Genomic DNA, 27939 nt, shown 5'->3' on the forward strand with positions numbered 1-27939 from the left:
TGCAGGCTTAGGAAGGACCTTGTGCTTCTTTTAGATTTTATAACTGGAACCTTGTCTTTCCTGTCAATAAACCTCCGGAAGAAATATTTTTATTGTGGCAAACTGTGCGTTGATTACATGCATTTTTTCCTTGACACTTGCCACATTTGTACTTAATTATAACTGCTTGTTCCGTGTTCTGGTCCACACCAGACTGCAAGCCTTAGGAGGGCAAGGATGCTGTGTCTTACTCACTGCTCTGCCTGCCTCTTAGCAGGCCCGATGTGTGGTTAGCGATCAGCTAATATCTGCTAAACAGGTGGATGGCTGCCCACATTCGTGGCAGACACTGGTGACTCACGAGTGATTCTCGCTCTTCCTTTTTTTATTAGCGGAAGCGCTTCTCACTTCTCTTCAGAGTATTAAAGGGCCCAAATGCTGGGCCCTTTCTTTCCCTGCGCCCTTTCCAGATACGGCAAGAACACGGGCAAGGTCAGGTCCCTGACCAACGTGAGCTGAAGCCAAGTGGGCTCCGAGGTTATTCTTGGGCGCGTAAAGCCACCCGTGGGAAGAAATACCCTTCGTTTTCTTTGCTTGACACGTTGCCTCCTTCTGATGCTCGGGATTGCCGTGGCCAACCGAAAACAAAGGACTGAGACACTTTGGATGGGCGACGTACAGGTGGCAGAGTGAAAAGAGGGAAAGCACTGGGCTCGTGGATGACATCACTGAACCACTAAATAGCCCCGGACTCGCTATGCCCCTTGGCCCTTCCGTTTCCAGACACAATTACCCCTCTTGCTGTTCAAGCCACTGTTGGCTGCCTGTTCCGTAACCTACAGCTGGACCTACTGCTCTGTCAGCAGCCTCTCTGACTCTGCACCAGTCGTTTGCTAAAGTGGCTGGGACGGTGTCCCACTCACGTGCAGTGTTACCTCGCCCCTCTTCAACGGAGAGGAGGAGCGTGACTCCCCCTCCTTGAACCTGGGCTGGCCTCAGTGCCTTGCTTGTCTGTAGCCAAGGTGAGGGCAGTGACGCCAGCTCGGAGACCAGGTCCAGAGAAGCGTTGAGGCTCCATCCTTCTACCCTTGGAATGTTTTCTCCGGCTTCACCCTCTCCAAATCCAGCTGCCGAGCCGCGAGAGGCCCAGGTTTTCGGAGGACCCACGTGTGGACACTAGGTCCACAGGCTCACGTGGGCTCAACTCCCCAGTCATGCAGCCCCCGGCCACTTCGTCCTTCCGTCTGAGGTCCCGGGCAGTATGGAGCAGAGACAAGCCATCCCTGTGCCTGTCTTAACCCCCTGGCTCACAGAGCCTGTGAGCACGAGGAACAGTTGTGGTTTCGAGCCGCTAAGTTTGGGAAGATGTATTCTGCAGCAGTAAATAGAGGGGACGGCTTCCTTGCACTCCCATCAGTGAGCAGTTTCTGAATTACATTTGGTGGGTGACAGAGTTCTGCCAGCACAATGTAGCATCATGGGTAAGAGTTAGCGTAATGTGTGTTTCAGAACAAGGACCCTGCAGTCAGGCTACTTGGGTTAGAATCCTGGCTCTGTCTCTTAATCGTTCGGCGACCAGAGGCAAAATACCGAACCCCTCTGCCTCCGTTTCCTCATGTGTCCATTGGGGATCATAGTAGTACCTGCCTCCTACGCTTGTTACGAACATGAAGCGAATTGATCCTTGTGAGGCCCTTGCAACTGTACCTGAGTCGGTTAAGTGTCTGACTCTCGGTTTTGAGCCAGGCCACGATCTCACGGTTCGTGGGTTTAAGCCCGACAACAGGCTTTGCGCTGGCCACAGGGAGCCTACTTAGGATTCTCCCTCTCCCTCTCTCTCTGCCCCTTCCCTGCTCACACCGTCTCTCTCTGTCTCAAAATAAATAAATAAACCTTTAAAAACACATAAATAAATAAACATTGTCACATATTCATGACAGTCCTTGGTACTGGTAAATTTTTTCTGCTCTTTTATCATCTTAGCATTCAGGCTTGTATCTTTCTGTCTACTGACTGTGGACTTCAGATACGATAAAGCGCCCTTAGGATATCTATAATAATTATCAATATTTATTATGTTGGACAATATGAAATTGCCACTTTTGGAGCCCGAAATGTCAAATATCAGCAATTTCATATAGTTCACCATAATAAAATACTTATTTTAACAAATAAAGGCAGCAACAAACTGCGTAAAATATTAGGCTATATAGTAACTTAATATTTTATTTTTTTTAATGTTCATTTATTTTAGAGAGATAGCACGCGAGCGATAGCCGGGGAGGGGCAGAGAGAGAGAGAGAGAGACACAGAATCCAAAGCAGGCTCCAGGCTCCAGGCTCCAAGCTGACGGCAGAGAGCCCGATGTGGGCTGAAACCCACGAACCGCACGATCATGACCTGAGCCGAAGTCAGATGCGTAACTGACTGAGCCACTCAGGTGCCCCAGGTTATAATAACTTTAAGTCAAATAAATTCATCTTCGATTTACATGTTCAGTGAATGCTGTGTGCTGAGATATGCTGGACACTGAAATTTCAGAGATGGAAGAGGGGCAAATGGAGGAAGATTATACACTAAACCATAATATACTTTGTTCGGTGCAGAGAAAAACACGTAACAGGAGTTATGTAAATTCCACAAAGGGAACAATTATTTCTGCCTTTGTGCTTTGGGAAGGCTTCACAGAGGAGGTGATATTTGTGGTAGGTTTCAAAGTAAACTCTCAGTTTGTAGACAAGAAATGCAAAGGGATTCCAAGTAGACAGCATAGTGTATATTAGTCAGAATGTTTACAGTGGCAAGTTATACACATAGCTAATTACACCGGCATTAGTTAAAAGAATTTATTGGTTTATGTAACTGAACAGTGTAATGATAGTAATGACTTCAGGAAAAGCTGGATCTAGGTGCTCAAATAATGTTATCGAGCAACCGTCCATCCCCTGCTTCTGCCTTCTTCTCTGAAGGTTTAATTTCCAGGCAGATCTTCTTCCCCCCAGAGCAACCTTAGAGCATCTCTTTCTAAATAGTTCCTACAAGAGTCTCAAGGCTGACCCTGACCAATCTGGCCTAGTGATTCTCCCCCGCCCCCACCGCAAGCCAAGCCAGAGTGACCTACGCATCTCAGGAGATGATATTGAGGACAGGGTTTACCCACATGGAAAAGAGAAGTTTTGCTGCCTCAAGGAGGATTACTGGGGAGGCAAAACTGGTTAGGCAAACTGGCTTCCCACGTCCCATAGCATGTGAAAAGGCAAGTAGGACCTGGTCGGTCACTGACCGTTTCATTGCCCTACATGGTAGCTAGAAGCCATATGTGGGTATTAAAAATGAAGTTGAAATCAAATTAAAAATTCAGTTCCTGGGTTGCACCAGCCAGAGGTTACCCAGCAACATTCTGTGAAACTAAGTAACAGGAGAACTCATGAAAGTTTGCACAGGTATATTTCAGTTATTTATTTTATTTTTCTATGTGTGTTAACAATAGTAAAAGAACAGTGCCTTACTGAGTGCTTTCTTTGTGCCAGGCACCATGCAAAGGTGTTTAGATACATTGTTTTATTCGGTCTTCACATGACCAAGTAGCAAGAACTGGGGCCCCAGATCGGATCCTCACTTCCTAACGTGGTAATAATAGGAACCATGTCGCAGGCTCGTATTCTAACCTAGTGCTCTTGCTAATTAGAAGGCAAATTAGGCTGCTACCAAAGTGCCTATGCTCTCGGGCTCATCCAAAACGTGGTGCCCAGAGATGAAGTCCAAGTATCTTTTGCTGGTTCAACTGCATGATATGAGCATTTGAAGTGGGCAGTAGGATCCTCCTTGTCTAACCGGGGAAACGGAGGCATGCCTACATTAAGCAACTTACCCAGAGCCACAGAGCTGGTCAGCAGTGGAGCTGCGACCCCAATTCCCATCTATGTCTCTAACGTGGTTCCACAGAAAATGGGAAATGCTTGGATTTTCTGAGCAGGAGAAAGAGAGGTGCCTTTGTACCCTTTGGGTTGGTTACTCCTGTAACGGTGTTAATAGCACATTGGAGAAACGGAGACTCAGGTAGATATACCATCTAGGAAGACAGAAACAGCGAGGAGTTTCCTCAGTGCCCAGCACTGTGCTTGGATTTTAATAAATGTTTCTTGGAGAGAGACGGAAGGAAGAATGAGAAAGAGGGAAGGATGGAAGAGGGGCACTATCTGTGGTTTCAGGCAGAATGTTGGATAGTGGAGGGAGGGACAAAAGGAACCAAGTTCTGCTCTAGATTAAAAGCATTAAAGAGACGACATCTCACTAAATGCAATATGTGGGGCTCGTTAGAATCCTGATTTGAACAACTGTCGGAAAATTTGGAGAAATTTTAATATGGACTGGCTGTTAAATGACATTAAGAAGCCCTTCGTCAATTTTGTTAGTGTGATGGTGGCATTATGATTCTGTAGAAAAAAAAAAAAAAAGAAGCAGGAGGAGGAGGCGCCTGGGTGGCTGAGTCGGGTAAGTGTCTGACTTCAGCTCAGGTCATGATCTCACAGCTTGTGAGTTTAAGCTCTACATCGGGCTCTCTGCTGACAGCTCAGAGCCTGGAGCCTGCTTCAGATGCTGTGTCTCCTTCTCTCTCTGCCGCATCCCTGCCCGCACTCTGCCTCTCTCAAAAATAATAAACAAATAAATAAAACATTAAAAAATTTTCTTAAAAAGAAGAAGGAAAGAAACCTTTAATTATTAGAGATGAACTGGAAGTGTTCAGGGCTCAATGGCAAGATGTGTAAGATTCTCATAAAAATATGTAAGCACAAAACGGGTAGATAAGTGTGTAACAGACTATTATAATTTTCTCTACTTTGGCATATGTTTCATCATAAAAAAGTAGACATATTTGGAAAACGCAGGCTACTGCTTTGGTCCTCTTTCATAAAACCCTCCGATGGCTTTTTTTAAATTATTATTATTTTTTTAATGTTTATTTATTTTGAGAGAGAGAGAGCTTGTGCAGATGGGGGAGGGGCAGAGAGAGAGGGAGAGAGACAATCTCAAGCAGGCTCCACACTGCCAGCACAGAGCCCAAGTGGGGCTCGAGCTCACAAACGGTGAGATCACAAGTCTCCGATTTCAAGAGTCCCGTGCTTAACCGACTGAGCCGCCCGGCCCCCACCCCGCCCACAGTGCCTTTTAGAGTTCAAGGTGGAGTCCAAGCCCCCGTGCTTGGTCTATGCCTTCCAGGCCTTGGGTGACCCTGCCCCGTTGCCTCTCCAGGTTCATTCTGCTGTAGCTTTCGTACCCTCAACCCTGCCGAGTACGTTCCTGCCTCGGGGCTAACGCCTGGAACCATCTGTCTCTCATGTTCATCTTGTAGCTCAAATGGTGCCTCCTCAGGCTCCCTGTGACCACCACCACCCAGGCGAGATCTTCTATGCCAGTCTCTCCCTACTGCATCATCCCATTCTGTGGCCTTCAGAACAGTTCCCCTGGCGACAACTGTCTTCTTCATGTTTGTTTACTTATGAGAGTTCTGATTCACCCCGCCAGACTTTATGCTTTGGGAGGGCAGCTGTCTCGGCTTCATACCTAGAGGCACGTAGCAGGTGCTGGACAAACATACGTTGAAAGAATAAATACATGAACAGATAAATGGGGAAGGGCTTTCTGAGCATGAATCTTTCCACGGAGACCATAAAGGAAAATAAAAGTAGGCATAAAATGAAAAACTCTGCACAACAAAAGCAAGGAAAAGCAGTTGGAAGACAAATGAAGAACTGGGAGGTGCAAGTAACCTATGCAAATAACATATTAACATTCCTAACGTATTGAGGCCTCCTACCAATCATACAGATAATGCCGAATAGCCCAGTAGAAAATGAAACAAAATATGTTCAAAAGCTGTTAAAATAAAAATATCCAAATGGCCAACAGACTTATAAAAAATGCTCAGCCTTATTAAAAATCAAACAAATGCAAATGAAGCAAAAAATACTGCTTTCGTCTATCAGATTGGCAGAAATGTGAAAGATTGAGGGGCACCTGGGTGGCTGAGTCGGTTGAGCATCTAGCTCCTGATTGTGGCTCAGGTCATTATCACATAGTGATATGGAGCCCCATGTCAGCCTCTACGCTGACTGTGGAGCCTGCTTGAGATTCTCTCTCCCCTCCCCCGCCAAAAACAAAACAAAACAAAAACTGTAAAAAAATAAAAGATTGATATGATCTGCTGTTGGCAACACGTGGGTGAATGGACAAGCACATATACTGTAGAAGCGTATATTGGTACCACCCGTTTGGAAGAAATTTAGCAAATTCTAATAAAAATTCAAATGTACGTTTATTTTATTGTTTTTTTTTTTTAATTTTTTTTTCAACGTTTTTTATTTATTTTTGGGACAGAGAGAGACAGAGCATGAACGGGGGAGGGGCAGAGAGAGAGGGAGACACAGAATCGGAAACAGGCTCCAGGCTCCGAGCCATCAGCCCAGAGCCCGACGCGGGGCTCGAACTCACGGACCGCAAGATCGTGACCTGGCTGAAGTCGGACACTTAACCGACTGCGCCACCCAGGCGCCCCTAAATGTACGTTTATTTTGATCAAGCTATCCCACTTCTAGGGGAATCTATTCCACCAGTTGAAATAGAGACAAATACGTATACAATGACTAGCTGCATTATAATTTACTTTTTTTTTTTTTTAATTTTTTTTCAACTTTTTTTTTTTTTTTTTTTGTGGGACAGAGAGAGACAGAGCATGAATGGGGGGAGGGGCAGAGAGAGGGAGACACAGAATCGGAAACAGGCTCCAGGCTCCGAGCCATCAGCCCAGAGCCTGATATAATTTACTTTTTAATAGAAAATATTGGAATAATACTACTTAATGATACCAATGATAGAAAAATACCCAGCCATTTAAATTAAGGTAAATTCATATGTACCTACTATGAAGCCATGTCCAAGATATATTTTAATTGAAACAAAAAAAGAGGCAGAACACAATATTGTAGCATGTGCAGAATGTCTGGAGAATGAGGGAGAAAAAGAAAACACTTTTTTTTTTTTTTTTTTTTAATTTATTTTTGGGACAAAGAGAGACAGAGCATGAACGGGGGAGGGGCAGAGAGAGAGGGAGACACAGAATCGGAAACAGGCTCCAGGCTCCGAGCCATCAGCCCAGAGCCTGACGCGGGGCTCGAACTCACGGACCGCGAGATCGTGACCTGGCTGAAGTCGGACGCTTAACCGACTGCGCCACCCAGGCGCCCCAAAGAAAACACTTTTTAAATTGAAGTCTCTGTATTTTTATAACAGTCATGCTTCCATTTTTTATAACATGTATTACTTTGTAGTAAAAAGAAGTATCATTCCAGTTACAATACATTTCTTCCCCCCCCTCTCTTCTTTCTTTCTTTTCCTTGACATTGACTTTTGCAACAAATAACAACAAATAAGGCAGTTGTCTTTCCAAATGTCCCACGTTCTGTATTTGTTAGTTTGCTTCTTAAAGGGATGTGTCACTTGTTCCTCTGTTTTCCATATTTCCTATAGAATTTAGCTCTAAAATCTTGATTAGATTCATGTTCAAGTTTTATGCCTTTTGACAAGAAGAACTTATAGGCAGAGCTTTTAAATAGTAAGCTTTTAGGGGCGCCTGGGTGGCTCAGTCGGTTAAGCATCCGACTTCAGCTCAGGTCACGATCTCGCGGTCCGTGAGTTCGAGCCCCACGTCGGGCTCTGGGCTGATGGCTCAGAGCCTGGAGCCTGCTTCCGGTTCTGTGTCTTCCTCTCTCTCTGCCCCTCCCCCGTTCATGCTCTGTCTCTCTCTGTCTCAAAAATAAATAAACGTTAAAAAAAAAAATTAAAAAACAAAAAAAATAAGTAAAAAAAAATTAAAAAAAAAAGTAAGATTTTAATTGAAGTGTAACTCACCCACATAAAAGTACACAGATTGTGGGGTGCCTGGGTGGCTCAGTTGGTTAAGTGTCCAACAGCTTGAAGCCTGCTTTGTGTTCTGTGTCTCCCTCTCTCTCTCTCTCTCTCTCTCTCTGCCCCTCCCCCACTCGTCGTCTCTCCCCCTCTCTCTCTCTTTCAAAAAGAAACATTATTTAAAAATTAAAAAAAAAAAAGAACACAGATTACAAGTGTACAATTCAAATTTTTGTTAAACAAAATGAACATACCCAGATCATCACTGCCTGGATCAAGAATTAGGACGTAGGATGTTAAGGTATGCCGACACCACCCCGCCTTTCCAAATGTTACCGTGACCCGACTTCTGTCGCATAGATTTGTTTTGCCTGTGTTTGGATTTTACTGTAAATACAACCATAGGATACTTGCTTCTTTGTGTCTGGCCTCTATCACTGGACCTTCCATTTGTAAGGTTTATCCATATGCCATAACAATAGTTTATTCTTCCTTATTGCTGTACATTGTTCCACTGGATGACTAGAGTTGTATGAATTGTATGAATGTTTAGTGGACCCATTCTATTGTGGATGGACATTTGAGTTGTTCCCAGTATTTGCCTGTTAAAGGCATGGTGCTGCTATGAACATTCTTGTACGTGCGTCTTAGATTTTAGGTTTTATTTTTTTCAAGTAATCTCCACATGTGGGCTCGAACCCACAACCCCGAAATCAAGAGTCAGATCCTCTATCAACTGAGCCAGCCAAGAGCCCCTCTTGTATGTATCTTTAAATGCACATATGAATGCATTTCTGTTGGGCATATACTGGAGTAGAATTGCTAGATGACAGAGAAATACACAGAGAAAAAGGTTGAAATACAGATATATCAGCTATAGAGTATATAAAAATGTTATCCATGGGCGCCTGGGTGGCTCAGTCGGTTGAGCGTCTGACTTCGGCTCAGGTCACCATCTCGCGGTCTGTGAGTTGCAGCCCCGCGTCGGGCTCTGTGCTGACAGCTGGGAGCCTGGAGCCTGCTTCAGATTCTGTGTCTCCCTCTCTCTCTGCCCCTCCCCTGCTCACGCTCTGTTTCTCTCTGTCTCTCAATAATAAATAAATAAATGTTAAGAAAATTAAAAAAAAAAAAAAATCAAACTACCAGTTATTTTACTGGCAAAAGATTGGTTTATTTCGGGGGGGCGGGGAAGACAGGGGGGAGGAGGCGGGGGAAGCCAGGGAGGGAGGGCTGGAGAGGAAGCGTTCCTGCCTCCTGCCAGGATAGTAAAATAGTACCTGTTTACAAAGTCCCGCCTTTTCCCGTTTGATTTGCAATTGATGGGCACCACCAGTGAGACTGAGGCATGAAAGCCACACCCCCTTCCCCCACTCCCAACCTCCTGACTCCATTCTAGTGAGATTTCCCTTTATTAATTTTCACAGTTTTTAAAAACATATTATGAACTCATTTTTATTTGTTGTATGTTACAAATATCTTCTCACTTCTTTGTCTTTCCAGCCTTTTTATGGTGTTTTTTGATGCCCACCGCCCCCCCCACAAACTTTTTAAATGTAGTCAAACTTTCTCCTTTCCTCATTGTTTCCACATTCTATGTTTTGTTTTTAAAATGCTGCTACATCTTAAAGTCTTTTAAAATTTTTATATTTTTGCCTTTTACATTCAGGTGTTTAATCTGCTAGAATTGATTTTTAGTATTGGTTTGAAAAGCAGGGATTCATTTTTCCCCATAAGTGATGAGCTTTTGGGGGTGATGGAGGTCCAGAGCTGATGGCCAAGAAAGAATTCTTGGAGACATCTTTGGTGCAAAAAGTGATTTTATTAAAGCATGGGGACAGGACCGGTGGAACAAAAAACACTGCCCTGGGACTACGGGGAAAGACTGGTTATATACTCAGGAGCTGGGGGAGGTAAAGTCAAGGGGAAGTTTCCAAAGGAATTTTCATATGCTAAAGAAGACTCACGGGATACTGGAAGCCTAGCAATTGTCAAGCTAAGATTGTTTTTCCATCTAGCAAAACATTAACATTAAGACAGTTCCTGGAGAAATGTTCTACTCTGCCAGCCTCAAATATTTGTCAATGGGCTGCAGGTAATAAGGAAACTTCATTTTATCTAGCCATTTCCTTCTTGCCTTTGTTCCCATATCACTGTGGAAGAAGGGTGATGTTGGGGTTCCAGGACACTGAGTCCATAGGTTTCCGGAGATTTAAGCTACTGATAAAATTGCCTTTTTCTTGTAATTTACTAAAATATTTTAAACTGATGGAGACTCCTGTTCTGCATGGCTGTGATCTTTATCAGTTCATCATTTGTTTTCTTTCCTTTTCTTTGTTCTTGGGCAGCCAGGCATGCCTGAGGAATATCACACATATTTCACCTAGGTGGGGGGCGGGGCGGGGGCAGGGGGGTTGGTAGTTGCAGGCGTTAGCTTGCCTTTGGCTCCTTCATCAGTACCACTACGATTTACATGTAATTTTAGGTATTTGGTAAGATAAGTTATCTAATTTTCTTTTCTTCTACAGAAATGGACTGAATGTTCTTGGCTCTGTGTCCCTCCATATACATTAAATAATGTGTTTCGTGACACATTGTACAAATAAATTCATTGAAAATTGTGTTGGGTTTGCATGAAAACTATAAACCATTTGGGGGGGGGATGCATATTTTCCTATAGTTAGAATTTTTTTTCCCTCCTGACACCAAATTTGCAGACTTTTCCAAACCCTGACACCAACAGGATGTCATAGAGGAGGAAAAACTTTTTCTTTTTTTTTTTATCGAGTGAGATGGCAAAAATCAAACTGATAAAAGACAGATTAGGGGCACCTGGGTGGTTCAGTCACTTAAGCGTCTGACTTGATTTCGGCTCAGGTCATGATCTCAATGGTTTGTGAGTTCGAGGCAGATCTGGCTCTGAGCTGACTGTATGGAGCCTGCTTGGGATTGTCTCTCTCTGCCCCTCCCCAGCTCTCACACGCGATCTCTCTCTCTCTCAAAAATAAATAAATGAACTCAAAAGGAAGAAAGAAAGAAAGAAAGAAAGAAAGAAAGAAAGAAAGAAAGAAAGAAAGAAAGAAAGAAAGAAAGAAAGAAAGAAAGAAAGAAAGAAAGAAAGAAAGAAAGAAAGAAAGAAAGAAAGAAAGAAAGAAAGAAAGAAAGAAAGAAAGAAAGAAAGAAAGAAAGAAAGAGAAAAAAGACAGTGGCGCCTGGGTGGCTCAATTGGTTAAAAGTCCAACTTGGCTCAGGTCATGATCCCACAGTCTGTGGGTTTGAGCCCCACGTTGGCTGACAGCTCAGAGCTCGGACCCTGCTTCGGATTCTGTGTCTCCTCCTCTCTCTGCCCGCTCCCGAGCTCACGCTCTGTCTCTCTCTCTCTCAGAAACAAATAAGCATTAAAAAAAAAAAAAAGATTAACAGGAGAGAAAAATAGATTTAATTAAATGCTATGTAATATGGAGATGTTGGGGTTCGACGCGAACGGTCAAGAGAGAATTCTTGAGATATCTTCAGTGGTTTTATTAAAGCACAGAGACAGGACCCATGGACAGAAAGAGCTGCACTGGAGTTGTGAGGGGTGGATGATTATATACTTTCAAGTTGGGAAAGGGTTAGGGATAGTGTAACTCTCTAAGGAATTCTGGAAGCAAGGTCTCCAGGACCTTGAGGGGCTAGCTGTTGTTAGGAAAAGGTCATTTATTACTGTCTAATAAAACCTTAGTCATGAGACCCTTCAGGTATATATCAGTGGCACATATACCTAGAGGATGATTGCTGACATATATCTTGGGAGGGTAGAGATAAAGGAAGTTTCCAAAGGAATTTCTACATGTTAAAGGAGACTTCCAGGATTCTGGAAGTCGGGATAATGTTAAGCTAAGATTGCCTTTTGCCCTGAGCAAAGTATTAACATTGAGGTAGTTGAGTTCCTAGAGGAAGGTCACTCTGCCGGGTCTCAAGGACTTGTCAAAGGGCTGTAAGTTGTAAGGAAATTTAATTTTTTTTTTCCTTTGCCTTTGTTCCCCACATCACTATGCATGCAAATTCACAAAGAAATGTGGCTTAAGGAGGCAGCCAGAATTTGGGGGCTTATAAACCCTCCCAGAAGGCAATAAAGTCTGGAGAGGCTAAACAAAAGAAAAGGGATTTGGGGCTTTTGGGGGAGGAGGGTGGTAAGTTATGGGCAGGTGACTAGGGAGAGTTTGATAAACAAGGATCATTTACTAGGGTTGTTATACAGATTCAAGTCAACGTCTTCTCCATTCCTCAGAGCTGCTCCTGTAAGGGTCCCCTTCCTGGTCCGGAAGTGGGAGACACCTTTACAAATGGAAATTTCCTTTGTAAATGTCAATTTCCTTCACAAAAGGAGTTTTATGCTGTTTTTAGGACTTTTCCTGCACCTGCTGTTCCTCAGTTGCCTTCAACTCAGAATAATCATGTCAAATTGGCATATTCTGGGGACCTTCATCGTCCAAGAATTTGAGTCAGTTCTGACACCAACTATCCATAGCTAGTGCAGACCCCACAGGTAAAGGGTTCCATCCCACAATACTGTTCCTTTTCAGATGCCAGTCGCAAGCCCCAGTACTTCTGACCCGCTGGTTATAAAGTGGGTATTCCCTCTCCTGCCCTATCCTGCTAAGGTTTGGTAATTTCATAGAAGGACTCCCAGAGCTCAGGAAAGCACCTTACTTCTAGTCACCAGTTTATTATAAAGGACACAACCCAAAAAGCCAAATGGAAAAGATGTGTAAGGGAGCAAAAATAACTTTCCTTCTTCTCTTCTACGTTCTTAACTGAGCCCTCGACCCCTCCCCCCCCTCCAATAAGTGACAGATTAACAGAAGAAAAACAAACAGAACTTAGTAACATGGCGGGGGGAGGAGGGGGGTGGGGGTGGGTGGGGCAGGAAAACTGAGTAACTCCACAAACGCCCAAGCCACCACCTTAAACACTATCTCGGGGGGGGGGGGGGGGGGGGGGGGGGGGGGGGGAGCCAGTTCTGAGAAGTTATCAGGCAAAGCACAGTAGACAAGTCTCTGACTGTTATGCAGATTTCCATCCTCCTCTCGTCCATCGATAAGCATTTCTAGGGTTTTAATCATCCTCTTTCTGGCCCAGAGGGAAGACACCTTTACAAATGAAGGTTTTCCTTATACATGTCTCTTTCATATCTTCTATGTCTAGTCCCTTGTCCATGTCCTGACAAAAGAGTAACTCCTCAGTTTGCAAAACTTCTCCTATCTGCTGTTTTTGAAAGGAAATCAGCCTAAAATAATCCTTATACCAAAGAGGCATATTTTGGGGGGGCAAATTCGGCTCTCCTTCAGATGCACAGCACAGCACGAAGCTTCCGTGACCTCTCCACAGGCATCCCCTTCCCTGCTTCTAGTTGTGTTCACCAACCAACAAGCTCTTTGAGTGCGCTCATTTGGGTTTCTCATAGAGATCTCATCGGGTAGGCACGATTGAATAAATCATTAGCTATTTACTCAGTCTCCAGCCACTGTCCCCTCCCAGAGGTGGGAAGATAGAGCCCAAGGTCTTAAGCTTCTAATCAAGGCTTGATCTTTCTGGCAACCAGCCTTCATCCTGAAGCTATTTAGGGGCCTCCCAAGAGTGGCCTCATTAGAACAACACGCTTCTGGGGCGCCCGGGTGGCTCTGTCGGTTAAGCATCCGACTCTTGGTTTCGGCTCAGATCACGATCTCACGGTTCATGAGTTTGCGCCCGGCGTCTGGCTCTGTGCTGACAGTGTGGAGCCTGTTTGGGATTGTCTGTCTCGATCCCTCTCTCTCTGCCCCTCGCTGGCTCTCACGTGCTTGCTCTCTCTCTCTCAAAATAAATAAATTTAAAAACAACAACAACAGCAGATGTTCATGCCTCTCTTACCAGAACTTTTAAGAGCTTTAGGTGCCGGGAACCAGGAACAAGGACCAAATATCTTCCTGTGATACCACGCCTATATTGAGTCAATCAGTACTGTGCAAAATACAGTACAGTATTATTGACTTAGCTTTTACAGTACAGTATTGACTTAGCTTTTTTTCATATTTTAAAATACAATTTTACAATTCTATTCAAAAGGACGTCTGGTAGTTTTGATGAGGGATGGAAGCAGAACGTTTTTCACCTTTAGCCGAGCAGGCTGACCTATGGCCCACATATTTTCGATAAGGATCAGATATGTGCTGGTCGCTGCATTCTCAGATGGTCTTATGACTGCCTCTAAGTCTCACTGATAGTTAATAGCGACTGAAGGAGAAGCACCAGAGAAATCTCGCAAAAAGTGGTTTTACAAGTAGAAATTCGAAGAAGACATTCGTGATCTCATATTCCTTGCACACCCCCTTCCCCTTGAGCACCAAGCATATAATCACCAGCTTCATACAGCAGAAGTGCAGCCCTTTCTGCCCACGGGTCCTGTCCCGGTGCTACTTAAACTTTGCCGCACCACACAATGTCCCAAGAATTCTTTCTCGACCATCAGTGCTCCATGACCCCACAACACTTTTACTGCATTTATTCCAAAATACTTTTCTGGAAGATACAGCAAAGTACCTTTTCAAAACTACATTTCCTGACTGTTTATTACTGGGGTAGAGAAATGCAATTGATTAGTATGCATTGATTTTGTAATGACCATCATTAAATTCTTAGACTTTTGGGGCATCTGGGTGACTCAGTCCGTTAAGCGTCCAACTTCGGCTCAGGTCACGAGCTCAGTTCATGCATTTGAGCCCTGCATCGGCTCTCTGCTGTCAGCACAGAGCCTGCTTCAGATCCTCTGTCTCCCTCTCTCTCTCTACCTCTCTCTCCTTCTGTCTCAAAAATAAACATTAAAAAGATTCTTGAACTTATTTTAATAATTCGTCCATAGCGTTTTCAGGACTTTGTATATAAACAGTTATATTAAATGAGAGGAATTACATATTTGTTACTATATTTTTCATCCTTATACCATTTCTTCATTCATTCATTTATCTGTCCTTACTTCACTGGTGGTGCAGCCACTATAATGTTAATAAAAGTTATTAAAAGCAAGCATCCTTATTTTATATGTAATCTTATAGAGAATGAATCTAATGTTTCAACATCACACATGATACTTTCTACATTACCATGCTATTTTAAAGAGACTATTAAAAAAATCATGGATACATTTCAGTTTTATAAAGTGTGGGTTTTATGAGTCTACTGCGAGGCCATATGATTTTTCCCTCAATCTCTTAATGTGGTGAAATTAATTAATTACATTTTTTTTAAGTGTTACATCAACCTTACTTTATTTGTCTGAGTCCAACTTGGCCATGATACGGCTTTTGGAAAAAATGGTTGTTGATCTTAGTGTATTAATATTTTGCTTAGGGTATTTTAAATCTACATTCATCAGGGCCTGGACAGATTGATTGATTAATTGACATCTTTTGGATTCCTCAATTTCCTTAGTGATTATAAGACTATCTGGTTTTCTATTCCTTTTGATTCAGATATAATGAGATATTTGTCTAGGGTCTTGTCTATTTGATTGAAACTTAAAAATATGTTGGAATAAAGGCTTAATAATATATATTGTTCTCATGTAAAATTTTTAATACTATATTTTTAAGCCCACTTTTTTTGTATTACTGTTTTAGCCCTTTCATCGAGTTTTTAAATATTATTTATAATGTTTTTTATGAGTAGGAATTCTATTTGACACTCTGTGCTTGATTATTGGTTATTTTTTTATGACCCTTGCTCTTTGCTGATAATTTTAGCCCAGTTATCTTTTTAAACGTATTGGAATATACTTGATTTATATTCTGTGTTTCACCGTTTCCATCATGGAGGGTCTGATAAGTGCTGGCTGTCACACGTGATGTGTCCTTTACTTTTGGGCTTTATGATTCTTAAAAAAATTTTTAATGTTTATTTATTTTTGATAGAACACAAGGGGGAGAGAAGCGAGAGAGGGAGACACAGAATCCGAAGCAGGCTCCTGGCTCTGAGCTGTCAGCACAGAGCCCGACGCAGGGTTCGAACCCACAGACCGTGAGATCACGACCTGAGCTGAAGTCGGTCACCCAGGAGACTGAGCCACCCAGGCACCCCTGGATTTTATGATTTTTGACTCTGAACTTACATTTCTGTGGGAATTCCTTGAAGCCTAGGACAGAAGTAGTTTCTGTAGAGAAGATTCGTGTTTGCTTTTGTGAGATTCCTGGGTCTGTGACCACTTTAATCTGACTTTAACTTGAGACATTTTAGACCACCCAGATGTATGAATTTATACAGGTCATCTTTCATCTTGTGCTTACAAAACTCAGAAGAGATGTTTTTCCCCATTCTCTGCACTTCGTGCCAAGTTTCCAGACAGGAGGCAATTTCACTTGTAGTTGACTGGGAGCGGGTACAGAGTTCAAGGTGGTTCTGGTTTGTTCTCACACTGAAGGAGAGTGGCCTTTGGTGTTTCTACCTTGAAGAGATGGTCTCCTATTATTTAGAATGACCACTTTGAGGAGGACCTACGCGATGTCTCTTCTCTGTGTCCTGCAAAGAGGTGTAAGCCAAAGTTCATGTTCACCTGGTTTAGCAATTCCCTAGAGTGAAAGCCAGCTTCAGTGTGCGGCATACTTCTGTGGAATTTTGCATTCACTTCATTTTGGCCTAAAGTATTCCTTACTTTGTCAGCTTCTAGAGGCATTTCGCGTATCTTCTCCAGAATTTTTGTTGTTTACAGTAGGAGAGTAAGTCAGAGCCCTATGTTTTTTCTTGAACGTGCTTTCCTAATCTTTTGTGTCTTCAGCAATTTCTGGGACACTGATATACTTCTAGTGTATCAAATGCTCAAAAAATATGGCTGAATGGGGTGCTTGGCTGGCTCCGTTGGAAGAGCATGTGACTCTTGATCTTGGGGTTGTGAGTTTGAGCCCCACATTGGGTGTAGAGATTAATAAAAATAAAGAAACAAAGTTAAAAAAATATATGACGAAATAAGTGGCTATCACTATATATAATCTTGTACTTCTAAAAGTAGAAAGCCTTGAAATTATCAAATGTTGTATATTCATGAACACATGCTGATTAAATATACTTAGGCAACAATATTAATTGTAGTTAGTTGGCTTATCGAATTAGAGAATTATTGTAATGACATCAAAGTGATTATTTGAGTCTTCCCTTTGGCTTATTGTCATTACTTTGATCCATGACCTCAGACAGTCTTCCTAATCCTGGCCACCCAGTTTGTTAAGGCTCAGTCATAAGAAAAAAACAGGAGAGTATTGGGGGAAAAAAATCAAAGTAAACACTTTGGTTGAGGTAACTTTAGTTAAGTATAAATGACTCTACTGCCCTCTGGAGACCAGTTAAGGATACACAGGTACATTCCCTTTTCAGCTATGGAGAAAGTTTTTAAATCTACTTAACTTTTTTTTTTTTTTAATGTTTATTTATTTTTTGAGAGGGAGAGAGAGAGCATGAGCATGAGTTGGGGAGGGGCAGAGAGAAAGAGGGAGACACAGAATTTGAAGCGGGCTCCAGGCCCTGAGCTGTCAGCACAGAGCCCGATGCAGGGCTCGAACTCACAAACCATGAGATCATGACCTGAGCGGAAGTCGGACGCTTAACTGACTGAGCCACCCAGGTGCCCCTCTACTTAACTTTTGAAACAATCTCTTGTGTGATATAATAGTACCTCATTTGCGGATAAAAGAAAATATTTTTCTAAAACTTAGACCTTATTTACTGATTTTTGGTTTTGGAAATGTATGAGCTCAGATTCAGATAAAAAAACAAACTAGGTATTTCAAACACATAGGGATTTAATGCAGGGGTTTTTAATAAAGGGATGTAAGAGCTTAAAAAACCTTTGCAAAAGTGAAGGAGACTGTCACTAGCTTTTGAATTAACAAGGAGTTTTTCCATTTCCTTTTTATTCCTCCAGGTAAACTTTAAAATAATTTTGTTTACTGCCACTCCATAATGGCCTCTGTTGGCATTTTTATTAAAATCGAACTGGTTGGAAATTATTCATGAATTTTGAAAGAAATTTTATCATAATATCCAGTCTTCCTATTCAAGCATATCTCTTGATTCACTTATGTCTTACTTTATGTATCTTAATAAAGTTTTATAGTTTTATTTATGCAGGTTGTATCTCTTTCTCTTACAACTAAGTTATTCCTAAGTATTATATTTTATATCTTTAGAATATGGAATCTTCTTTGTTGTATTTTAAGAGTATTTTGGTATACATGGAATTTGTTGATTTTGTTTTTTAAGTTTTTTATTTTTTTAAGTACTCTCTATACCCAATGTAGGGCTCGAACTCATGACCCCGAAATCAAGAGTCGCCACTCTTTTGACTGAGCCAGCCAGTCACCCCAATCAGCTTTACTAAGGTGTAATTTACATAGCATGAAATTGACTCGTTGAAAGCATACAGTTTGATGATCTATAGTATATATACAGAGTTATGCAACCATGACCATAATCTAATTTTAAAACAGTTTGATCATGTCCAAAAAAAAATTGTACCTATTAGCAGTCACTCCCTATTACTCCCCCTTTCTTCCTCCCCACTCCAAACCTCTGGCAACTGCAAACCTATTTTCTGTCCCTATGGACTGACCTATTCTTAACATTCCATATAAATGGGAGTACAATACGTGCTGATTTGTGATTGCTTTCTTTCAGTTCGCCAATATGTTTTGAGGTGAAACAATTGAATTTATAAATACTGTATCCAACCACTTTCTTGATAGATTTCCAAATGTGGAATTATCAGATCTCTCTCTCTCTCTCTCTTTTTTTTTTTTTTATTGACGTCTACTCAGCATATAACGTTATATCGATTTCAGGTGTGCAATGTGATTCGATATTTGTGTGTATGGTGAAGTGATCACCCCAATAAGTCAAGTTCAACATCCATCACCACTCACAGTTACAATTTTTTTTCTTGTGACAAGAACTCTTAAGATTTATTCTCTTAGCAACTTTCAAATATACAATCGAGCATTGTTAACTATAGTCACCATGCTATGCAGTACACCCTCATGACTTACTTATTTTATAACTGGAAGTTTCTTTGTACCTTTTGACCCCCCTTCACTCATTACACCCACTTCCTACACCTTGCCTCTGGCAACCACCAATTTGTTCTCTGTATCTATGAGTTCAGTTTTCTTTTCCTGTCTTTCTTTTTTTAAGATTCCACATGTAAGTGAGCTCATATGGTATTTGTCTTTCTCTGGCTTATTTCACTTACCATAATGCCCTCAAAGTCCATCCATGTTGTTGTAAATGGAAAGATTTTATTCTTTTTCATGTCTGAATAGTATTTTAGTAAATAAATAAAAAAAATAAAAACATAGATGTTATATATAATCACATTTTCTTTTTTAATTTTTTTAATGTTTATTTCTGAGAGAGAGAGAGCACGCGCGAGCATGAGTGGGGGAGGGGCAGGGAGGGGGACAGAGGATCCGAAGCAAGCTCTGTGCTGAGAGCAGCAAGCCCAATACGGAGCTTGAACCCACAAGCCGTGAGATCATGACCTGAGCCAAAATAAGAGTCGGATGCCTAACCAACTGAGCCACCCAGGCGCCCCTCACACTTTCTTTATCCATTCATACATCAGTGGACACGTAGGTTGTTTTCATGTCTTGGATATTGGGACTAATGCTGTGGGGGACACAGAGGTGCAGGTATCTTTTTGAATTTGTGATTTTGTTTCTTTCAGATAAATACCCAGAAGTGGAATTGCTGGATTGTAGGGTAGTTCTATTTTTAGTTTTTTTGAAGAACCTCCATACTGTCTTCTAGAGCGGCTGCACCAGTCTGCGTTCCCCCCAGCAGTGCGCGAGGGTTCTCTTTCCTCCACTTCCTCACCAACACTTGTTATCTCTTGTCTTTTTGATATCAGCCATTCTAACGGATGTGAGGTGATATTTCATTTTGATTTTGATTTACGTTTCCCTGATGATTAGTGATGTTTCACATACCTGTTGGCCATTTGTAGCTCTTCTTTGGAAATATGTCTTCTGTCCATTTTTTAATTGGATGGTTTTTTGGGTTTTTTTTTTTTTTTTTTTGCTATTGAGTTACATGGATACTTTGTGTATTTTGGCTGTTAACCCCTTATCAGATATGTGACTTGAAAATATTTTCTCCCATTCAGTAGGCTGCCTTTTCATTTTGTTGATGGCTTCCTTTGCTATTCAAAAGCTTTTTAGTTTCATATAGTCCCGCTTGTTTAATTTTGCCTTTGCTTTTGGTGTTAAATCCAAAAAAATCATCCCCAAGACCAATGTCGAGGAGCTTACTGCCTATGTTTTCCTCTAACAGTTTTATGATTTCAGGTCTTAATCTCAAGTTTTATCAGATATTTTAAAAGTTCTTGGTTGATTCATTTGTATTTTCTACATACAAACACCTAACTGAAAATGATAATATTCATGTCTCAATTTCTCAATGGTATATCTATCTCTCTTTTACACTAGATGGACATTGTGGAATATTAAGTTATAATCAAGATAGTGATCATCCTTTGTTATTACCGAATTTGATAGGAATCCATCAGTAACTCATTGTTAAGTATAACAATGGATTTTTGTTTGGCATAATTTACTGACTCCGTCCCTAGATGGAGCAGCTGGATGGAAAAAGAATGAGAGATGTGTTGGTGGTAGAAATGTAATTAGCCTACGGTCTTAGTGCATAGGGCAAGCAAAGAAATATAGAATATATGTTTGTGGGAGAAAGCTAAAATTGCACCAGAAAAGGAGGTCAATAAAGGGCTAATGAAGCCAGAGAGACTGGCTATTGGATGTCAGGTGTATACAAGTCAGACGGGGATCAGGACATCAGAGAAGGTTAACATAAGCAAAATGAGGCTAGAAAGTGCTTTCCAGTTTGGAATATGCTCACTTCCTGTGCCTTACTGCTTGATTTTGGATGCTTTTTGAGACGATGGTCTCTCAGGTCTTTTAAAGAGAATTTTAGAAACTATGAAGCTCTAGTCTTTTCTCCATCTACACTGGATGTTGAGGATTTTCTTATACAAAGAGTAATTTGTGACTAGATCAGCACTGTGCATAGCAGGCCCTGTGAAGATGCACAGAGGGAGTGCTGGTGTTTTCTCGCAGGACTCTTCGTGTAGGAGAGACTCTGGGTGACATGGAATTGTAGTAGGCACAGTCACACCCCCAACGTGCTTAAAATATAACCATGAGAATTTCATTTCCTCGGGTGCCTGGGTGGCTCAGTCGGCTAAGCCACCAACTCTCGGTTTCAGCTCCGGTCATGATCTCACGGTTCATGAGTTCAAGCCCTGCATCGGGCTCTGTGCTGGCAGTGTGGAGCCTGCTTGGGATTCACTCTCCTCCCTCTCTCTCTCTCTCTCCCTCTGTCTCTACCCCTCCCCAGGGCATGCTCTTTCTCCCTCTAAATAAATAAATAAACCTTAAAAACAAAGAGAATTTCATTTCCTCAAATCAAAGCACCACCCTCTCCTTTACCAACAGAGGGCTGAGGAATGAAGTCATGACCCTCCTAGTGGGTGTTCTTTTCTCTGTAAGAAAAATCTGCAATAGACAACGGACGCTTGAGGGGAGTTTGGGGGAGAGAAAGGGGTATGGAGAGATGTTTTAGTTGAGAAAAGGATATGGGGATGTAGAGAGAGCCCTGGATAAGCTTTGTCTCCACCCACCGCCTGGCTTACACCTGCTCTACTGGGCCTAACATGGCCTGGGGCTGCAATTACTCTTTTTGTCTTTGGTGGCCTTAGTCACTAAAGGGGAACAGAAGTCATAATGCTTGGGGAGACTTCCTCATTTTCTCCAGGCTGATGTCTCCAGTAATCACATATCAAATTATTTACTATGGCCCAGGCACTGTGCAAAGTGCTTCAAAGGCAGCATTGTTATTTACTATATTTCTTTTTTTTTCAGTGTTTATTTATTTTTGAGAGAGAGACAGAGAGACAGAAACAGAGCACGAGAGGGGAAGGGACAGAGAGAGGGAGACACAGAATCCCAAGCAGGCTCCAGGCTCTGAGCCTGTCAGCCCAGAGCCCTCGGGGCTCGAACCCACGAACCATGAGATCATGACCTGAGCTGAGGTCTGACGCTTAACTGACTGAGCCACCCGGGCACCCCATTATTTATTGTATTTCTACAGAAAGACGAAAGAGACTAGAGTTAAATTCAGATGGATTAGAGAAAATGAAAATGTTTAAACATGTTTGTTTATTTATTTATTTTGAGACAGAGAGAGAGAGAGAACTACGCGTGCACGTGTGCGTGCACGTGTCGGGGAGGGGCAGAGAGAAGGAGAGAGAGAATCCCAAGTAGACCCCACGCTCAGCGAGGAGCCTGATGCGGCGACACTCGAGCTCACAAACCGTGAGATGATGACCGGAGCCGAAATCAAGAGTGGGAGCCACCCAGGCACCCCGAAAAATGTAAATCTGTACGTCTAGGTTTATGACTTCTTTTTTTGGTTCAACTATAATCGGCATTCAGAAGGAAAGGTGAATGCAATTAACTCCTTTTTCAGGTGTTCTCACATAATTGGAGAAAACAGTATTCACGTCTTCTCGCCCCTGGTTGAGTCACCAGCTCCTAAACTGATCTTCATAGGAAGAGAATTTCACACTCCTCAGCATCCTGATCTTAATTAAAAAAAAAAAGAAAGAAAGAAAGAAAAGTGACAATTGTTTTATCATTAAGCCAGAGAAAATTTCTTTTCTTTTTAACTTTTATTTATTTTTGAGAGGGAAAGACGGAGTACGAGTTGGGGAGGGGCAGAGAGAGAGGGAGACACAGAATTGGAAGCAGGTTCCAGGCTCCCAGCTGCCAGCCCCAAGCCGGAGACGCAGGGCTTGAACTCACAAACTGAGATCACAGCCTGAGCCGAAGCGGAGCGCTTAACCCACTGAGCCACCCAGGCTCCCTGCCAGAGAAAATTTCTGTGCAGTTTTCTCCCTTCCCAGAAATCTCTTTCCGATTGTCGTTCGTTGGGAAACTGGAAAACTGCTGTAAATGAACTTCGAGTGTTTCCCCAAGACGCCTTCACCATCACATAATCATCCTCGCTGACTTCAAAGAGATCTCGCCAACAGCTCAGAGTCCATTTTGCAGGACTGAAGTCCTTTTATGGATACCAGGTAGCAGTGTTTGTTCCAAGGAAAGCGTTTCGGGTTTGTCGTCTTTACTTTGTCACATAGAGATGAAGATTTGATGCAGGGTTCCCCAAATCCATTACAATGATGAAATGTTAACATTGTTTTTAAAAGTCTTTGAACTGGGAAAGCACGTCCGTATTCTTACAATGGAAGCCTTGCTTTCTGGACTATCAGTGTCTTACACTCTTAAAGATGGGAGAAGGAGATGGGGTGCCTGGGTGGCTCAGTCGGTTAAGCACCCGACTTCAGCTCAGGTCATGATCTCACGGTTTGTGGGTTCCTGCCCTGCATCAGGCTCTGTGTTAACGGCTCAGAGCCTGGAGCCTGCTTCGGATTCTGTGTCTCCCTCTCTCTCTGCTCCTCCCCCGCTCACGCTTTGTCTCTCAAAAATGAATAAACGTTAAAAAAAAATTTTTTTTTAAGATGGAAGAAGTAAAGAAGAAGCATATCTAATGAGGGCACTCATTTTAGATCCCAAATTTTAATGCAACAAATACTATCCGGGTGTTAAATGATTTTTATTTCAGATTTTTTTTAAAAGTCTTATTAACAGTATTGTGCAATAAAATACCAACATGTTGGTATTTGGAAGGGATTGAATTTTCTGGACTCTGACTTAGGAAACCAAGGCGGGCCTCTGCCAAGGCAGGGTGCATCTCCTTGGATTGTGAGGAACGCCTTCCCTGCAGCACTGCTCATGGCCTGAAGGAGTCTTTACGCTGGGGAGACGCCGGGAAAGAAAACCGCCTAGAGGAAATGGCAAAACAACTGAAATGAAAGAAAAGACTTACGAAATGAAGTGACTGCACACTCACCACCACACAAGTTATACAATGTATCAGTCAATACAAGCTATATAATGTATCTTCTCCAGCTGCTGCTGGGAAGCTCGCAGGGGTTGCTTGTGCTGAACACCCACAATCCAGCCTCCATGCGTTCACACCTTCTGTGATCACCCTCCTTATCTCCTTGAGAGAGGGCAGGATTCGGGCCTTGCTTCTAACTGATAGAATACAGCAAAGGCAAAGGCGCTGGCATGATTATGTTCCACAAGGGTGTGGCTCCTGCCTTAAAGAGAGTCTCTCCTTTGCTGCCTTGGAAGAAGCAAACAGCCATGATGGGAAGCCCCAACATTTGGAAGGCAATAACCGCAGGCAGTCTTGAATGGAGGGAAACCTCTAGCTGACAGTCAGCAAGAAACTGAAGCCCTAAGGCCTCCAGGTACAAGGACGTGAATCCTTCCAACGACCTGAGCAAACGTGAAAGCAGATCCTTTCCCAGTTGAGCCTCCAACAAGGCACTAGGATTGCAGCCTCATAGCCCCTCCACAGAGGACCCACTTAAGCCATGCCTGAGCTCCTGACCTGCAGAGACTGTGAGACAATGCATGTTTGTTTTAAGCCACTAAGTTTGTGGTAAAACTGTATGCTTGTGACACAGCATAGATAAAAAACACACCTTAATTTCCAGGGAACCATCAACTCCTGCCTGTTTTTTACTTCCTACATCCATCCCCGTGATCTTGCCATGGAACTGGCTCAGGCAGCCAGCATTGCTGGCCTGGCCTGTGGCTGTTATCCCCTTATCCCATCTGGTCTCCATTGGTCTTTATCTGCCCAGTCAAGTGAGTGGTCTTTCAAAACATAAATCCCTTCACATCTTGCCCTTGTTTGAAACCCTTCAGTATCTTCTCCATACCTGTAAGATGACGTCTAGCCCTTAGCAGGGCCCAGAAGGCCCTTACATTTCTCCACTCTTATCTCCTTCCACTTCGTAGGGAAAGCTTTACCCTCCAGCAATACTGAGCTATAGTCACCTGCCTCCCTCTGCACACCTCAAGGTATCAGTCACCTCCCTGGAATTTTCACATAATGTCCCTTCTTGCTGGAATGCTCTTTCTGTCCTCAATAACTGACACACTGAATTGTGTCACAATTACCCACTTGTGGATTGTTCTGTACTCTAGATCTTTGCTCCTGTGGACCAGGGACTAAGCTGTGTTTATCTTTGTACTTTCCTCCTAGCAGAGAGTCTGACCCATCATAGCTACTCAACAAATGTTTAGTGAATAAAGGCCTGAATATAACTAAGAAAGGTACCAATGAACTTGACCTATGCCATGCTACTGGAAATAGATCATGAGTTCTTAGTAAAAACGTCTTAGACCATGGCAGTGCATGATGCTGAGGGCTTAAATTGTTCTTTCACTCAATGATTGATTCATCCACCCATCATCTGATTTTGTAGCAGAGACAAAAGCAATCCTTGCACTCAAGTTGTTCATAATCTAGTGGACATGAGAGATGGAAGAAAGAAAGAAAGAAAGAAAGAAAGAAAGAAAGAAAGAAAGAAAGAGGGAGAGGAAGGAAGGAAGGAAGGAAGGAAGGAAGGAAGGAAGGAAGGAAGGAAGGAAGGAAAGAAGGAGAGAGAGGAAGGAAGGAAGGAAGGAAGAAAAGAATACTCAGCAATTAGAACCCATAATTGAGGTTTGCACCTGATGGATTCCCAACTCTTCTGGGTGATTTGGAGCAAGGAAAAGGAAAATTTTTAGGGCAAGGGGATTTCTGAGCTACACCTTGAAGGATGGTGAATTTTTGGCGAGCCTGGGGGAGATGGGAGAAATCAGGGACGTGGCCAATTTCACAGAACAGAGGCATTAAGGTGCAAGGAAGGCAGGGAGGTGGTTTGGTGAGGCCGGAAGACTGCAGGACTGGAAAGTGTGGTGGGAGGCAATGCAGGAAAGTGAAGCCAAGGAATCAGTACTTTACTTCCAGGACGTCAAAGAACCATCGTAGAATTCTAAGCAGTTTTCATGACATGCTTAGATTTCCCACCTTGAAAGATAACGACTATCGCAGTATTTATGCTTGATAAATAACACCGCTCTTCCCCTCCCAGGTTCTGGACAAGTTGAAAAGGAAAGTCAGGGAGCCAACAGATGGAGATCATCTGCTTTGCTGGTGAGGCGGGCTGCCTAGTGCTAAGTCTCAGAATTTGGCAGACTCGACTCCCATCACAGTCTGCACTGGGCTGGGCGGGGCTCTTCCTGCCGGAGCAGAGCAGATGTTCCTGCAGCATTTGCCCCAAAGAGAACGGGAGAAGGAGAGAGATGGCCAAAGCGTGACCACCTTTCTTCTTCCAAGGGCATAACTGAGAGGAGGCTATCACTGCCCATAAAAGGAAATCACATTCCCTGGGCTTCTCTTTTTCTTTTCACACACTGATCCTCACCGTTTAGCCTGTGATCAATTAGGCGTGTATCTGAGCCTTGGTGGGGAGGACACTCTCCTGCCACCTACGTGATGCTGTCCCCCCCCCCCCCCGGTACCACGTACTGCTCTGGGGGGTCCTGAGACCGCAGGTGCCCTGGAAGATATGGCGTCCAGCTAGAAGAGTGCATTATCGACATTTAGCTGCAAAGTGACTATGTATCCACTACTGGGACTTCATTTGCTAGTCTGTTTCTCACCCCTGGTTATATCCAGCTGTGTCGTTCGATACGGCTGGTCAAGAGGCTTTGCCCATGAGACCAAATGACATCATCAAATTATTCTAATAATACAAAGCCAATAGTTAATGCCAAGGATTTGAATATTAGGTCCTTCTCACTTTCAAAGGCTGAAGGAAAAATTAAAATACAAATATTAACTCTTCTTGCAAGACCAAAGGAATGAATAGACGCCCACAATAAAATTTTCTTGCCATCGTGAATTAAAAGTCCAAAGACGTGCTTCTGCCGTCCCTGTCCCATCACCTGCTTCGGAGCCAAGCTCTTGGTGGCACGGTGTGGTGTGGTCAGGAAATGGGTTACCTGAAGGGAGGGTTGAACAAACACATCAATGCATCAGGCATCATGGGACCCAGCTTTCTCACTGCCAGAGGGCTATGCGATGGAAAGGAGACAGGTTGTAATGACACCACGGTGTTGGGTTGGAATTGACGGTGTTGGTGTGAATTTAGGGTCTTTAGATGTAGATATTAGATTAGTTGGGATTCTCCAGAAACAACAGAACCAGTGTGCATAGAGAGAAAGCGAAGAAGCGAGAGGTTGATTTTTTTTTCAACGTTTTTTTTTTTTTTTTTTTTTAATTTATTTTTGGGACAGAGAGAGACAGAGCATGAACGGGGGAGGGGCAGAGAGAGAGGGAGACACAGAATCGGAAACAGGCTCCAGGCTCCGAGCCATCAGCCCAGAGCCTGACGCGGGGCTCGAACTCACGGACCGCGAGATCGTGACCTGGCTGAAGTCGGACGCTTAACCGACTGCGCCACCCAGGCGCCCCACGAGAGGTTGATTTTAAGGAACTGGTGCACATGACTGTGGGGGCTGGAAAGCCTGAAATCTTCAAGGTGGGGTAGCAGGCCAGAGATTCGGGGAAGGGTTGGTGTTACAGTTCAGGTCCCAAAACGGTCTACTGACAGGATTCCCTCTTCCTCTGGGACCTCAGTCTTTCTCCAAAGACCCGAAGACCTTCAACTGATTGGACGAGGCCCACCCACATTATGGAGGGTAATCTGCTTTTCTCAGTCTCTCGATGTTAATGTTAATCTCACCTAAAAAACACTTTCACAGCAACATCTAGACTGGTGTTTGACCAGATCTCTGGGTACTAGGAAGAAAGCAAAACCCAAAACAAAAAATAAAATGCCCCAATTCCCGCCTAATCTTACCCATCAAGGTTCCTGTCCTCCCCACCCGTGGTCTCCCTTGGATGTGGCATTCTGTGCTGGGGGAGATGGCTTGAAACTGGCTTTCTTTTCTATCTTTCTTTCCTCTGTCCAGTGTTGTTGCTGTTATTTAAGAGTTAAAAAAAAAAAAAAAAGCAGTGGAACTTTCCCGAGAGTTTTTCTCAGAGGAGAGAAACACGAGACAGGAGACCAGATCG

General features: G+C 43.0%; 1 protein-coding gene across 3 annotated transcripts in view; it reads left to right on the forward strand.

The window, feature by feature from the left end:
* Positions 1 to 27939, forward strand: part of C8H10orf67 (chromosome 8 C10orf67 homolog) — a 169198-nt gene that overhangs the window by 25912 nt on the left and 115347 nt on the right. The gene's annotated exons all lie outside the window — the stretch shown is intronic.

This window comes from Neofelis nebulosa, chromosome 8, assembly GCF_028018385.1.
Source record: "Neofelis nebulosa isolate mNeoNeb1 chromosome 8, mNeoNeb1.pri, whole genome shotgun sequence".
Lineage (NCBI taxonomy): Eukaryota > Metazoa > Chordata > Mammalia > Carnivora > Felidae > Neofelis > Neofelis nebulosa.